This window comes from Gavialis gangeticus, unplaced genomic scaffold (assembly GCF_001723915.1).
Source record: "Gavialis gangeticus isolate Ggan-Ray unplaced genomic scaffold, GavGan_comp1, whole genome shotgun sequence".
NCBI classification, from domain to species: Eukaryota; Metazoa; Chordata; order Crocodylia; family Gavialidae; genus Gavialis; species Gavialis gangeticus.
Window position 1 is genome coordinate 24,372,629 of NW_017729002.1, and position 15,739 is coordinate 24,388,367.

The 15,739-nt window shown below is 47.9% G+C and overlaps 1 protein-coding gene across 1 annotated transcript in view; it reads right to left on the reverse strand.

Moving 5' to 3' along the window:
• LOC109290865 (syntaxin-binding protein 4-like) overlaps window positions 1-15,739 on the reverse strand; it is a 141,460-nt gene that overhangs the window by 124,987 nt on the left and 734 nt on the right. The gene's annotated exons all lie outside the window — the stretch shown is intronic.

Genomic DNA, 15,739 nt, shown 5'->3' on the forward strand with positions numbered 1-15,739 from the left:
TGAAAGGCATTTATTTGACTGCTTTCACTGAAGGGTCACATGGGCGCACCAATACTGCTGAGGTTTAATGTATTAAATAAGTACAGCATGGCAATACCAGCCTCCTCCAACCCCTGCCTCATTCTGCTTCTTCAGTCCTACCCACAAGCAGTCACCTGGAGCAATGGAGAGGCTAATAATATTTCTGACTCTGGTCTATCCTTGGACTTTCTGCTGACGCTGCCAGTTCTATGGCAGTAGTTTCTGTGAGGAACACAGCTGTTCCCTCTGTGTTTGCATCTCATTTGTGCTGAGGTATACAAAACCTTTTTAAAGCCCTTTTGATTTCGGTGTTGTAAAAGGGATTTAGCATAACTGAGAACTGAGCTCTAAGTGTGTGTATGTCTATGTACATGTGTGCATTTGTGTTGCGCCAAACCCCTGCCCGGAATACCTTGGCACCACAGCCCAGATGGCTAGGCCACAATTAAAGCAGCTGACATCACGTGGCCAGAGGCAATGATCCCGGTTGGCACAGGGCCCCCAGGTGCCATGTACTTACAATGGACACGGGAGCTGAGACGGGGCAGAATGCATCCAAATGCTGAAGATGGAGCCAGACACTCTCCCCACTGCCGGAAGAGGCCCCACACTCCCCCTGACAGCCGGTGTGCTGGGGAAAGCAATGCACACATGCCATTCAATGGAGGAAACCAGGGAAAACTTGGCCGCACTCCCGATTGCTGGCTGGAGGCTGGCTACACTGCTGGGGACCAAAAGGTCCAGGTGAAGCCTGGAGAACTCACCTGCCCATGGAACAGGGAAGTCTGAGGGTGACGCCAGCCTGCCCGACACAACTGACAAGCAGCTCCACATGGATGTGAGCCCACTTACAGATGCAGACCGAGGACCACCCAGGAACCTGCAGGTCAGGTGGGGCTGGAAGACAGCAGCGCAGTGGGTCCTGCAGGTCCCGGAGGAGGAGAAACCCTGGAGTAAAGGTTCATGGAGTCCACCCACCCCATCAGTATGGCCTTGATCCCAGAGCACACCAACAGAGGAATGGCTGAGCAACAGGCCCCAAACAGCTGCAGCATGGAGCACCCTAGGACTGTGGCACCCTGGGACTGTGGCATACCTGGCTCGGAAGGTGGATGGGAAGAGCCTGCAGCAAGAAGCCAGCACACTAGGAAACCAACTGAACCCCAAGGAGGAGTGAAGGGTACATTGGGCACTCAATCCCCCATGCTCAAGTTTTAGCTGCTCAGTGTGGGGGCAATGTTGCCCTGCCCACCAATAAGGCCAAGCTATTTAAGATCTTTGTCGTGTTGTGATTTTCTGAGAGCACCAAAACCATAGCAAGACCCCTGCAAAGTCCCTTCTCACCAAGCCACCACGTGGGCAAAGAAATCTGCAATCATGTCAAAACACTATCTGGATCCATCATGACGCCCAAGTGGAAAGGGGTGGAGCGTAGGGAAGGAGGAGCTCCATGGAAGATGTGCCAAGGGAGTCTCCCCTAAAGGAACCACAGACCAACACCTCCAGAGATATACCGGGGAACAACAAGTCATGGCAGGAAAATAGGTTCAAGTGCAGCACAGCCCTAAGTGGCAGGACACACCCATTGGCCCATATGATGGGCATGGGCCTGTCACAGTGTATATGAAAGAAATTAATGAATGGGTGCCATGCCTGCATGTACTGGAAGTTGAATTACCATGTCTAACATTTTGTGTCACTGATAACATTTTAACAGCATCATTAAGTTGGGAAGAGTGGCACCTTCAAGAGCTTTTAACCACTTAAATTATTAAGAATGGGTGATCCCAACTCAGTGATGAAGATGTGCAAGGTCATCAAGGGCACTTTTCTGTACAGAAACCAACAATCATGCCTTTGAGTGGCCACCTCTTCTCTCTCTCAGTAAGTCCTGCCTTCCCCCTTTCTCATGACAGGCAGCAGTCTGGCAGCACAGCCAACAAGAAAATCACTGAAACACCATCATAATACAGTGGAACTACTGCCAATTTTTGCTTCAACAGAAGGCTGGCTCCAGGCCTTATTCTGCAGTCCCTAACATGTGCAGGGCTCCCTGCACCTTGCATCCCTTCCAAGTAAGCCTTATTGGGCAAATGGCCAGTTTTGGGAAGAGTAGCTTTAAAGAGAGAAACAAGACTCATCTGAATTGGGACCCAAGCACAGCAAAAACCTTTGCCCCCTTGAATTACAGTCAGATAAATGCCTCCACATGTGGGTTCTAAAGTATTTGGATTTTGGATTCACATCTTTAGTTCTGAATTCAGGGAAAAGCACTGCATTGCAAATCAGAGGTTCCAGATTCGAGAACTGTATTTAGCCTGGATTTACAGCCTTCAGGAATATGGAGTATGTCATATTCTCCCATACTTTTCCTGGTCACTAGGGATTCACTCTAAAATAATAATGATCATCTTTCTCCCTTTTGGTGATGTTTGCCCTGGCTAGGACTATGAGGGAAGAAAGCATTTAAAATAGACCGTACAGTGGCAGCCAGTAAACCAGCCCCTTGACTTGATCAAATACATTGCAAAAATTCATTAGCCTCAATCAGCAATATGCAAAGAGCATCAGCAATATGCAAAGAGCAGCAAACCCACAGTGACATAGCTCAGTTGCACAAAGGAGAATGTGGCAAACCAGCCCTTAGAAAAAGACAATTTCTGCTGTGTAGGATCTGACAACTTCTATGTCAGCATGTCCCATTTTAGCAGAGTGAGCACTCAGAAAATGGGCACCTACACAGTACCTCAAAGTGTACCCAGGCTAGAGGTGGATTATGGAGAAAGAGCCTTCCTCTGCCAAGCAGGAGCCACCACTTTCTCTCTGATGGGGTCTCTGACTTTATCCTCTGCATCGGCTGGATTCTCCTTTTTCCCCTCTTATCTTTCTCCAACATACACACCTCCCAAGTGATGTACTGGATCTAAACCAGCTCCTCAGATGCAAGTGCCTCCAAAATCCACAGAAGAATTCAGGTTGGAGTCACAGCTTGGGCCTGCTTTTAGTTTAAGTGCATAGAGGTGATGTCTCCTCTCCTTTCTCAGGGTGTACTTCAGCATGTTAAAAACACAGTGAAGAGAAAACATCATAGTTATAACGTGTATTAGGCTCCCCACCTGGCGTGCTAATGCTTTTTAAAACTAGGGCTTCATATGCCTGATCAGCAGAGGATATTACTATTGCAGCCCACCTAGGAAGTCTTGGCTCAATAAGCTAAGCTATGGCATCTCACTCTGAGAATCTCCAGTCCAATAATAGATGCGTCAGCCAGCACAACAGCCATTACAGAAATGAAGCCCAGGAGAAGACAGTTCTGCCTGGACATGTAGTGCCATGTAATAAACAATAAACTCTCAATGAGTGAGAGGGAACAGTTGGGACTGTTGAAAACTAGGCAGACTTTCCCCCCCAAGAAAAAATGTACTTCGTCCTGGTGAACTTCTACATTGAGTATCTCAAGGAGAAAAAGCCTTGTCCAATTAACCTCACCCCTCTTCTTGCCCCCCAAATATTTACCCTCAGCAGAAAGGAAAATAGGATGTCAGGAAAAGAAAAGCTTCCCTCCTCTTATACCATTTGGAAACAGATCAGACTCTGGCTACCAGCAGCTCATGTTACTTATGTATGTGATGGGCTAGGTGGTAGTGACTTAGCCCAGGGGTTTTGAAAGGGTAAAAGATGATTGGAGGACTTGGGATTCCCTTTCCTCACCAATCAGGCCCCAGAGAGTCACCCTCCATGTCCCCTGATTGGCCCCTGGGGTCACCTGAAGGGGGATAAAAGGGGCAGCGCAGCTGACTCAGGAGAGACCAGCCAGGGACCACAAGGAAGGAGTCTCCAAGAGCTGAGCCAGTGGGGTGGGAGCAGTTGCCCCTGAAGAGACTGAAGGAGTGGGACCTGCAGGCAGCAGTGGGACCCTCAGCACCACAGTCTGCGGCCCGCAGGAGAAGCTCCCCACTGGGCTCCAGGATCCCCTATGAGAGGCTGCAGCCAGCAGGAGAGGCTCCCTGCTCCAGCAAGGATCTGAGCAGTGACCTGAGCAGTGACCTGAGGGGTTCCCAGCTCTGCTTCCAGCTCCTCCGATCAGAGGCCAGGCAGCTCAACATGCGGCAAAGGATCCTGGAAGGTCAAGACCCTGCGCAGCCTGGTATGATGCCAGCACTGGTGGCTATGTGGTGGAGTCCCTACCTACTTACCTACCACCTGGGAGAACTGAGTTCAAGTCCCAGCTGGAGTGATTTAGGGTGAGTGAAATAACAGGGAGAAATTCTTGTTGCAGTGGAAAGGGGTCACTGTGTTTTCCCCCTCCTAGGCCCTATATTCCTTGTTATTTGACATCTTGTATCTTGTGCCTCTTATATTGCACCAACCAGTATTGTTTGTTCTGCTGTTTGTGTTTTATATTTTGGTTAACCCTGTCTTTTGTCAACTGGATGAATATGTCTATGATTGTAAGTGTCTGACCTTTGTTGAATCCTGCCCCTTGGGGCATTGTAGTGTCCCTGTACCCCCTGGTTTATACTGGTTATGTTCCCAATATTGTTCCCTCATTAAAAGGTATATGGTTAAGTCCCTGTTGGTGGTCTGGCTCTGCTCTATAGGGGGAGGAGAGTCCCTGCACCTCCCACAGCGCTTGTGCACCTGCTCTGATCCCTTCAGTTGGAGAGGGGGTACCTCTTGGACTGCCACCCGGGTTACATGTAGTTCAACTCACTGGCTATACTGTTGATTTGAGATGGAAATTAAGTCAATCGCATCATATCTTGGTGAGAAGCTCTAACAAACTCTGTTCTCTTTCAAAGCCACTCGAGCTATTGCAGGATGTCAGTAGATCCATAGTTTGACTGGGATTCCCCACATCCTTAGAATGCTCAGAACTTTCTTGCCAAAAACAAGAGATTAATCTCTTCTTTTCTAGTTCACTGTAATTTGGATATGAGACAGAGACTTTGTGTCTTGAGATAATCAGTCTAGAAGCCAAGCTGTTTAAAATAAATGACTACTGTGGACAAACAAAGGGCTCTGCCTCCTCCTTCCAAACCCAGTCCTGAGGTCAAGTTCATGCTTTGTCACACTGCATATTTCCTCAGTGCTGTAGAACACCTTATACTTTTTCTTGCCCAGCAACCCTCCTGACAGCTAAAGTTTGGGGGACAGTAATTTCCGTGTAACTCCTGTTTTTTCCACAGGAGGAAAAGTACCCTTGGAAAAGGGTATTTTGGAAAGGGTAAATCCCCTTTCCAAAGGATTTGCCATGTCACAGCCCATCTGTGGTCAAACATCAGTCTAGTCATGATCAAAGCTTCCCCATACTTCATTGAAAAAACTAAACGTTAACCTCTCATCCTCCTCTCATACCAATTACTGCCATTCAGCAGGATTGGACGTGGGACTAGATGACCTCCTGAGGTCCCTTCCAGCCCTAACTTTCTATGATTTCTATGATTCTGACAGGTGCTCATGGCAAAATAGTAACACTCTCCAGCGAGACCTGTGGAGGAAAGTGCTGCTCAAATGGGTGGGTGTTAGGATTCTTCCATTCATTACACAGCTTTCAGTGTGCCAAGGCCTCAGCACAGGTTTCCCACACTTCACTGATGCCAAGACACTCAGGCAGAAGCCCTCTCATTGTCACCTTTTAGTCATACTACCTTTCTGAACTGTCACACTTAAAACACCCCAACTGCCCGCTCAGCCTGGAATTTAGGGTGACCAATTTTTCAAAATGGAAAGGCAGGACACATGCTCCCCTGCCTGCCCCCCTCTGGTGGCACAGCTGGAGCAGAACTGAGCAGAGCCTATGGAGGGCAAGGGAGGATGTGGGCTGCCCACTGCAGGGCCCAGGGCTCCCTGCCCTGCTGCTCTCCCTCCAGGAGCTTCATGCTGGATGTGCCACCATGACAAGGTGCCCCCTACCCACCTGGCAGCAGTAGGAGGCACAACTTTGTATTGCTGCCACCACTGCTGCTGGGCAGGCAGGGGATGCATCGCCATGGTGGCACAGCCAGTGCAGGGCTCCTGGTAGGAAGGCAGCAGGGCAAGGAGACCAGAGCCCACAGTGGGCAGCCTGCATCCGCCTCTACCTCATACACAAAACTGGGGGTCATGTGCCCCCCATTCGCCCCTCCCTAAGAGTGGGGAATCAGCAGGGAGCCAGCCACCCCATGCTGTCCCCTGGAGGAGCTGCCCGTGGCTCCATCTTTCTCCTTGGCCAGCCCTAGAGCTGCTCATTCCTGTTCTGGCCCCAGCCACTGGGCAGCACTCTTGCTGGGCAGCATCCCCAGCCCCAGCCCCCCCCTGCAAAGTTCAGTTTTTAAATAAACAAAGAAACAAAACAAAAACCCTCCGTCTTCTCCTGGAAACCAGGAAGGGAGCTCCTTTCTGCAATAGCCCTAGCCAGCTGCCTGGCCCCTGCTCCCCTTACAATCTGTTTCCTCCTCTCTCTCACTTTTTCTCCTGGGAGTTTTTAAAGGCCCCAGTGAGACACTCCTTCATTACCCAAATGCCCCACAGCTGGGCTTTCTTAAGAGGCCTGTTTCTCCTTAAAGGAACAGAGCACCCTATAAGCTGTAATTCAATATTATTAAGAAAAGGAAAAATAAAAAAACAGTTTAACTCATTCAGCTCCCATTCAACCAATGAACCAGACATAGCATAGGTTAACAGGACTATAAATCGCTCTGTTTCTAAATTCCCTCAGTCCTAAGATTTCACTGGTTATAAACTTATTAAGAGAAGTAGGTTGCTTTTACCAGACTACAGAATTGAAAGCTAAGCTCTGTGCTACTCCACCAGTCCACAGATACTGTCTGCCCTCTAGGTTAAGCTATCCATGTACCCTGGTGGGTAGCAAATTAATTGGGGAAAATAGAAGAATAACAAAAGGAAACTAAATGGAGCTACATCCAAAGCCCAAAATATGTACCATATAAGGAAAAGATGAAGGGGAGGAGAAGCAGATTTCTAACGGAGGAAAACAATAATGTTAGGACAAAACCCTCAAAACCAATCCCACATTGAGCGGGTTTCTTATTGCTCTTTGAAGTTGTGGTTGCATTCCAGCGCATTATTTTCATTTCTTTATTCTTTTTACTTGTTACTCATCTACACAGAGGTCCTGGTCCTCCATTAGTGTTTCTGCAAGGTTCTTAGGCTCCCATCGAGCCCGGCCTTACCCCCAGCTCCAGGTAGCCTTCTAGCATTGTGGCAACCCCCTCACCAGTGAGAAAGCACATACAGAGCCCACACATAATTCACCCAACCAAAGGTGCTGACTCAGTCACAGGATCTGCTAATACACCTACAGGAGGCTGTCATCTCTTTTGCTTAAGCCCTGAGTATTACTGAGTTTCCTCTCTCATTAACCAAGGCCATCCACTTCCAAACAGGCCAGGCAGGACTGTCTTATGGAGCTGTCTGCATTGTGGGAGTCACTACCAGAAAATGCAAGTTCTGTCTTCATCCAAGGCTGAACTAACCCTTCTCTGCAAAGTACGTTTATCTAAAGGTCAAGTTCTCTAATGCTAAGAATCACTGTTGACTGCTGACTGGAGCATCAAACTCTCCCTTCTTTGCAGCCAAAAGCCCTGCACCTATCTCCTTGACAGCTGGCAGACTTCATGGCTGCAGCAGAGGCTAGCAGGCCTGCAGCTTTCACCCTGCTGCGCCTTAACACACAGTGTCACCCATGTTACGAGTTTTGCTTGTTCACAGCTTGGGGTACAGTTTCCCCCAAACCCCTGCTCCTATCTCCTTGAAACATGGCAGACTTTGTGGCCTCACCAAGGGCTACCATCCCTGCAGTTTTCACCCCATTGTGGCTTAACACACACACGACATGAGTTTTGCTTTCAGAACTTTGGGGTGCAGTTTCCCAGAAACCCCTATACCTATCTTGAAACTGGGCATGCTCTTTGCGGAGGCTACCATCCCTGCAAGTTTCATATGAATCAGCCAAAAGACAACAAAGTTATAGATATTTCATTGATTCCCCATTATACCCTATGGCCGAATCTCCGAATCTTTTCCAAATCGATTCGGAAGCTCCGAATCAATTCAGAAAGCCTAAAGCTTCCTGCGATTCGATTCCAATTTGTAGATTTGGCCTCCGAAGCATCCGAATCATCTCCTAATCCAAATCATGATCCAAAGCTTTGCACAGCCCTAGAGCCCAGGACTCTTATAATGAGCTCTGTGTGGACAAACCACTGCCATTAAATGTTGTTCACTTCTCTAGGTGCAGGTGCAGGGGTACATAAGAGTATTGTGCCCTAGCTGAGAAAGGAAAATAGGCAGGAGAGGTAAACATGGACAGCACCTTTGAGCTTCCTCCCAAGGCACCCCTCCTCATACGAGGAAGGAGAAAAAGTTATTTAGGGGGATTGAGCACATGCACGCACACACACCCCCAGCAGGTAAGTATTGTGGGGGAAGGGGCAGGGGGAAGGGAAAGGGCTGTGGAGGGGGCAGACCAAGGCCCTAGCAGTGAGGGAGGGAGCAGGGTACAGGAAGGAGCAGAGCCTGGGGTGAATGGGGCCCTGGCCAGGCCAGGTGGTGGAACAAGCAGAGGCCCGGGGGGCACATGCCCCCTGATCTGTGTGTGGGACAGAGGTGGCTGCTGCTGTGTGCTGCACTTTGAGCCTCGTTGCCCCAAGAGCCGTGCAACACCACTTGCGTCCCACCATTGGGTGGGCAGGGGGCACGGGGCAGCCCTACGACAGGATGCACATGGCGTTGGCCACTCTCAGGGCAGCTGCAGCAGGGAGCAAAGCACACTGCACAGCAGCAGCCACCTCTGCCCCACACACAGATTGGGGAGGCACATGCCCCCTGGGCCTCCACTTGTCCCACCACCTGGCCTGGCCGGGGCCCCACTCCCCCCAGCCCCTGCTCCTGCCTGTGCCCCGCTCCCTCCTGCACCACTGGGGCCTCAATCTGCCCCCTACCCCATGGTGGTTATTGGCTTAGAAACGGTATTTAAAGGCCTGTTTTTATGGAATTGGCTTATAGGTATAGATATATGCCTTTTAATGGGTCAAGATGGGCATCAGGGGTTAAATTGATTTCTAGAGAGCTTGGGAGACACACCACAGCTTCTCATTGCCCTGAAAGCAGATGGGCTGTCTAACACAACAAGGACAATGGAAGAGCACAGCTTGGGAACCAAAGAAATATGTACCATACTGTCCCATAGCACAAGATAAGTGAAACCAGCAACAGGGCCTCAAAGAGCAGGGAGGCCTAAGTCCTGTTTTGGAGGAACAGACCAAATTAGGAGAAGGCCCAGAAGGCTACGTGGATGTGTGACCACAGAGAGACAACCAAACAGAAATAGCCATGGATGAAGAGTCATCAGGAGTCATCAAGGGGGAAGGAGAATACAAAAGAAGAGACTTGAGATTGACAAAAGTTCCCTCCCTGTCCCTCCTCCTTCTTCTCCCTGAGAGAGGTCCCCATCCCCCAGAAAGGGTCCCCGAGGCCACCATGGACTGCGGACATACCAGCAGCCCATCAAGCACCCCACTGGAGGGAGGCTGTGGGCCTTGGCATCCCACCTCCAGACTGCTGACACCTAAGAGAGAGAGCCTCAGAGTGGAGCCTGCATCCTGACCAGATGTAGTTTGACTCTGATGACAGTCCTAGGATTGGTAGATATAGAATTGTTTGTATTGTTGCTTTTCTGTTCTTACTCTGTATCAATAAATTTGCTTATTATCAACTGGCAGGTGTTGTGGTCAGTTTGAGGGTTGCGCTCACCCGGAACAAAGGTATAGGGGCTGGGTCCAAATCCAGTGTCAACAATTGGCAACTCCGCCGAGACCAGGATAGTAACTTGACCGATCAGGAAATTTGTTGATACAGAGTGACCCTTTTCTAGCAGTGTTAGCTGAGACTTGTTGTCTGTTACTGCTGACGGGGAGACTTTGTTGGTCTGGGTCAGAGAGTAGTGGACATGGTTACATGCTGTGGTCTGCTTGGAATTAAATAAGAAGCTCCTGTTGTGTTTGCAACAGGAAGCTAGAAAGCAAAGAAAGTAATCTCGCTGCTGGATAGGCTGTGTGAATGAATGAACAGGGTCCTTTGACTCTAAGGTCCTTGGGAATAGTTACAGTCTTCTGTGGAGAGAGGACAAGAGCAGTCTTGTGTGTTTTCTGTGGAGTATGTAAGGTGAAGATTACAGGTGCAGGTTATGGAAAGGCAGAGTGAGGGAGGGAGCGGGGCTAGGACTGGAGCAGGGGCAGGCTCCACACAGCCAGGGCCTGGTGCGGGACAGAACCACAAGCAGCTTGTCAGGGGGCACCTAGCACGGGGAGGGGCTGGTGGTTCCCGCTGCTGCACGCACCCCAAGAGGGCTTGGGGGGAGGTGTTCCCCGGATCTGCACACAGGGCAAGGCCAGCCTGCCAACGGTGGGATGTACATGGTGTTGGACTCACCACGCTTTCAGCCCACCCTCACACTGCGCACATATTGGGGGGGGGCATCTGCCCCCCCTTGGCTCCCCCACAGTGCACACAGCACCAGGAGTCCCCCTCACCATCCCCTAGATGAACCACCAGGCTCCAATTGTCCCACAACCCAACCCAGCCCAGCCATGGCCCCATTCATGGTGAATGGGACCCCAGCCAGGCCAGGTCATAGGACAATCCCCATGGTGCACGAGGGAGTGGGGAATGGGTGAATGATTCACCCCTGCCCCACTCCCTCCTGCACTGTGGGGGTCTCAATCTGCACCACCCCCAACCCAGTCACAAAGAAAGTATACTGAGTGTGCGCATCCCTCCCCCTCGCTGCAGCTATACGTGCTGCACTGTGTTTGGGGGGGACAGTACAGGGCTGGTTATAATCTGCACCCTGCACACCCCTGCCCACAGAACCAGCACCCATTGCAGGGGCATGTGGACAGCAGGTCATGGCTCTGCCCCAGGCCCCAGGCCCTGGCCTTGCAGGATCACTAAGCCATGATCCCAGCCCCACTCATCCACTCCACTCCCAGATGCTGGTCCCCTCCTGCCCATGGCCCTATCCCAGCTGCCTAGCCAAGTGCAGAGCAAAGCCACTTAGGAAGTTTTGGTGAACTGTTGTGCAGATGGGAAGAGGAGTGCTGACCTGGTCTGTAACATCTCACCAAAACTCTTTATGTGGCCCATGGGGCCAAATAATTACCCACCCCTGGTCTACATCAACCTGTTGTTTTTTGCCTTCTAAGCATCACAATAATGAGTTTCAAAGCTCTTTGAATGGGAACTGGCTGTTTGTTCTGTGTTGTTCAGTGCTTAGTACAGTGGGCCCCGATCCATGAGTGTGCCCACTAGATGCTACCATACTAATGCTAACATCATGTGGTCCAGTCTTGCCAATACCTATCCTGCTAGGGTAAGTCTTTTTTCAACTTGATAGGCATGCAAGCTGTGCTTTATCCTTGTCTTGGTAGAGAGAGTGGCTAGGAACAATTGTATACCTGTGCACTAGATTCAAAGGATCTTCCATAGGCAGTGTTGATGGTACTTTTGCAGCTACTTGAGGTGTCTCCTGTATATTGTTCACAGCTCAGCTCCATACAGGAAGGTGAGGATCACAACTGCTTGATAAACCATGAGCTTGGTTTCAGATCTGATATTGTGATCTTTAAACAACTGTTTCCTTAGGCATCTAAAAGCTGCACTTGCACTTTTAAGGCGATGTTGGATTTTTTTTTATGTCAGCCTTCTGTGAGAGTTGGCTTCTGAGGTACCGGAAATACTCAACATTCTCCAGAGTCTCACTGTAAATCTGAATTAACAGATCTGAGGACTACTCATTAACAGCTTGTTAATGGAGGACCCTAGTCTTCTGAATGCTAAGTGTCAGTCCCATTTTCTCGCATACTGTGGTAAAGATGTCAGCAATTGCCTAAAGGTCTGCTTCCGAGCAAGCATCATCAACATACTTGAGCTCAACGAGTGAGGTTGGGATGGTCTTGGTTTTGGCTCAGAGCTGGCTGAGATCAAACAGCTTACCATCCATTTGGTCTACTCCAATTGTAAGTTTGTTGGTGGTCAGATGTAGCATTACAGTAAGGAATATTGAGAAGAGTGTTGGAGTGATGACATAGCCTTGCTTAACTCCTGTTTTAACCTCAAAGGGATCTGTGATAGATCCATTAATGAGAACCACTGCTCACATACCATCATGGAGCAAGCAAAGAATGGTGATAGATTCAGTGGACATCCATACTTCAGAAAGATCCCCCACAGTGCTTCTCAGCTGACAGAGTCAAAGACTTTTGTGAGGTCAGGGAAGGCCATGTAGAGAGGTTTATGTTGTTCCCAGCATTTTTCATGCAGCTGGCAAGCAGCAAAGATTGTCTCAGTTATGCTTCTTGATGCCCTAAATGCACACTGAGATTTCAGGAAGAGTTCTTCAGCCAGTGGATGGACACTGTTCAGGAGGGTTCTTGCAATGATCTTTCCTATGGTGGACAACAAGGAGATCCCTCTGTTACTTACACAGTTAGACCTGTCTCTTTTCTTGAAGATTGTCATAATTATGGCATCCCTAAGGTCATCTGGGATTTTCTCATCATTCCAAATCTTTATGAGGGCAGGGAGCTGTGATGTGAGCTCCTCTCCCCCCTTCTTGAAGATTTCAGTGAGACTTCCATCAGTTCCAGATGCCTTGTCATTCTTCATCTGCTTAATGGCTTTCCTCACCTGGTCAACGGCTGGAAGGATTTCAAGATTGTCTCTGACTGGGTATTGCAGGGAGTTAAGAGCACTCTTGTCAACAACAGAGTCTCAACTGAGGTCTTCAAACTGCTCCATCAGACAGGTGCTGATGGCTCCACTTTCCTTGATCAGATCTCCTCCATTCCTAGGTTTCAAGGGGGTTGGCCCCTGAGTGCTCAAACCGTAGATGGCTTTGGTGGCATTGAAAAAAATTTTACATATCATGGATGTCAGTGAGATGATGAATCTCCTTTACCTGATGTGTAGATGATATGTAGGCAACACCTCATAATGTGAAGATACTAGAAATGGCTTAAGGTAAGCCACAGACCCTTCTTTAAACCTTGCCACATTTAGGCATGCTCAAAATAATGGGCTCAATCACACAAGTTATACCCCAAAAGCCAGTGTGATGTCTCCAGATTCACTCAGAATGGTTTTAGATGCTTCAGTTGGAACCAGGAGCAAGTCAAAATCAAGAAAAAGAAGTTAATATTTTTTATTTTTGCTTAGTCCTAGGCACACTAATCACACTTTTTTTATTACTGCAAAGCTCTCAGCAGGGCAAAGGTGCACCTCTTTCAGGCATTCAGTCTGTAGAATGACATGGAAAAAACTATGCAAGAGGCAAGTCCAATAAAAGATGTTATCTTAACAAACCCTTGCCTCTTGCATAAGTCATGGACCATCATGAGTACAGCATCAGTCAAACACAACCATGGAAAAATCTATTACCATTATTCTTAACTTCCCCAAACTTATGAAAGCACCTCTAGGTTTGCACAGTTTGTCACAGGAGATCATTTTTTAAAAAGCAACTGAGCACAAGGCAGGTATTGTAGACATACAGCATTCTCTGGCCCTCCTGGAAGATGTTAATGAATTACATTAGAAATAATACAACTCTCTCCTTTTACTTTAAGGTTCAAGTGTAAAATCAACGAAGAAAACAAGTTCTTGCTGGAAATATTTAAGTTCTCTCTCTCCTTACTAGGTTCTTCTTTATAAGACAGATAAGGAAGTGTTATGGAATTACTAAAATATGTAAGTAAATGTGATTTCTAGCCAACAGAAGAGAAAACCTTGCTCAGAGTACTCAAGATTATTTTTTTTAGGTAGCCCCCTTGAAAGTAATCAAACCTGCTTCTTGCATGTCTCTGCCACCAGAAATACGGTGCCAGATCCTCTGCTGAGGAAAACTAGTGTAATTCCACTGGAGTCACTAGGTTTGTACTGGATCACGCTAGCTTTAGGTCTAGTCTACTGAGTCCATAATTAGTCAGGAAAGTGGATAGTCATATGAACCCAAGCTGGTTGCATTTAAGTCATACTCCTGTTGACAGCTAAGGACACCAAAGTATGCTCTACATTTATATCTATGTACTGTGTACATAACTGGACATTATCCTTCTTTCCTCTACACAGATCTGCTTACAAGAAGAACGCACCTTCAAAAGCCAGAGTTGCTCTTACTCACACTCATCTCTGAAGGGATGAATCAGGGCCCCTGGCATTTCTTTCTACTGATTTCCATATGGGTAAGATCCTGTTCTCTCCCTTTCTGATGTTTCCATGCTGGTTTCATGAGAAAAGAAGCACCAAGAGTTTAAGATCTCCCACCCATGCTGTGTGTGGTGTAAGCACCAGACCGGCCATTCCTGTGTTCTAAATGCAATTCTGACACTTACTCTTTCTGTGGCTCTGGGTAAGTCCCTTCTATGCCTCTATAGTTTGGGTACAATGCTTACCAGCCTGTGACAATTAAATTAGAGACTGGCCTAATTTACAGCTAGTACAAGTTACCATTCTCCAGATGAGAAGCCAGCCTACCGTATGCAAAACACTAGATAACATTTCAGTACCTATATTACTACTGAGAGGAGCTACATTGTTCCTACCTAAGAGGAAAATTACAGCAAATAGCAAGAATCCAGCATCCATACTACCTTGTAGTCCAAGAGTCTTTCATTCGCTTCCTTGGGCTTTGGACCACATCCATAATGAGGCACTGTCAGTTGCACTTGCATATGGAGTTTGCATCTGCTATTGAGCCAGTATTACCAATCTCATTTTTTCATGCCTGGTGGTCCTTATGCCAAGATACTATTCATAAACAGTAGCTAAGCCTCAAAGCCCATCACTCCCACCACCCTTCGTCTCTGGTTTATGTCACAAACTATTTTCCAGCTGTGTATGGATGTCCACAAGGCGGCTCTCCGATTGTCATCCAGAGTAAAATAACTGGCCAGAGGCTTGCCACAGGTGGCTAGAGTCACACAATTCTCAGAGCATTAAACAGCCTCTTGCTCCAGCTTAGCAGATATAAAACAGTCTAAGATGGACTAGAATGCGAAGTCATCATAAACTCTGGGTATAGTGCAAGCATCGGGGCAAAGAACCAGCTCTATTTTGTTGCTTGAACAACTGAACCCCCTCTACTTAAGCCACTAGTGTTGGGATCAAAGCTTGCCTTTCCAAGTATTGTGTAAAAGCCTGTTCTCACATACCATGCCCAATAAATAACACTCCTTAGGAAGAGAACACAAATTAGTGGCTAGAACACATGGTTGGGAGCCAAAGAGGCATTATCAACATTGCAGGGCTTCTGGCCAATCTCTGCAGTTCAAATTCCCCCCACCTGTAAAATGAAGGTAACATCACTAATGGGGCTGGGAGTAGCAACTGGAAGGCAAAGGGTCTTGAGGTCATTGGAAACAGGTAGTCACAAAAATCCTGTTGATCATACTGGTCTTTGCATGCAAAGCTAATTCATAAAATGCTATTCCTAAAAATGAAGTTAATAAAGGATTCTTGTAAGTAATGTATTAATTCACAGAGAAAAATATAGTCATATATACATATACTCATATATGGCGCACACAGGCATACCTAGTGCTTACTCATGCTTGAAATAATATGCTAGTTATTGTAGTAGAAACTCATCTACAACCTTAATTTGAGGGGCTGCCAATACTCCATAACAGACAGATATTGTGCTCACCCCCAGCACGCG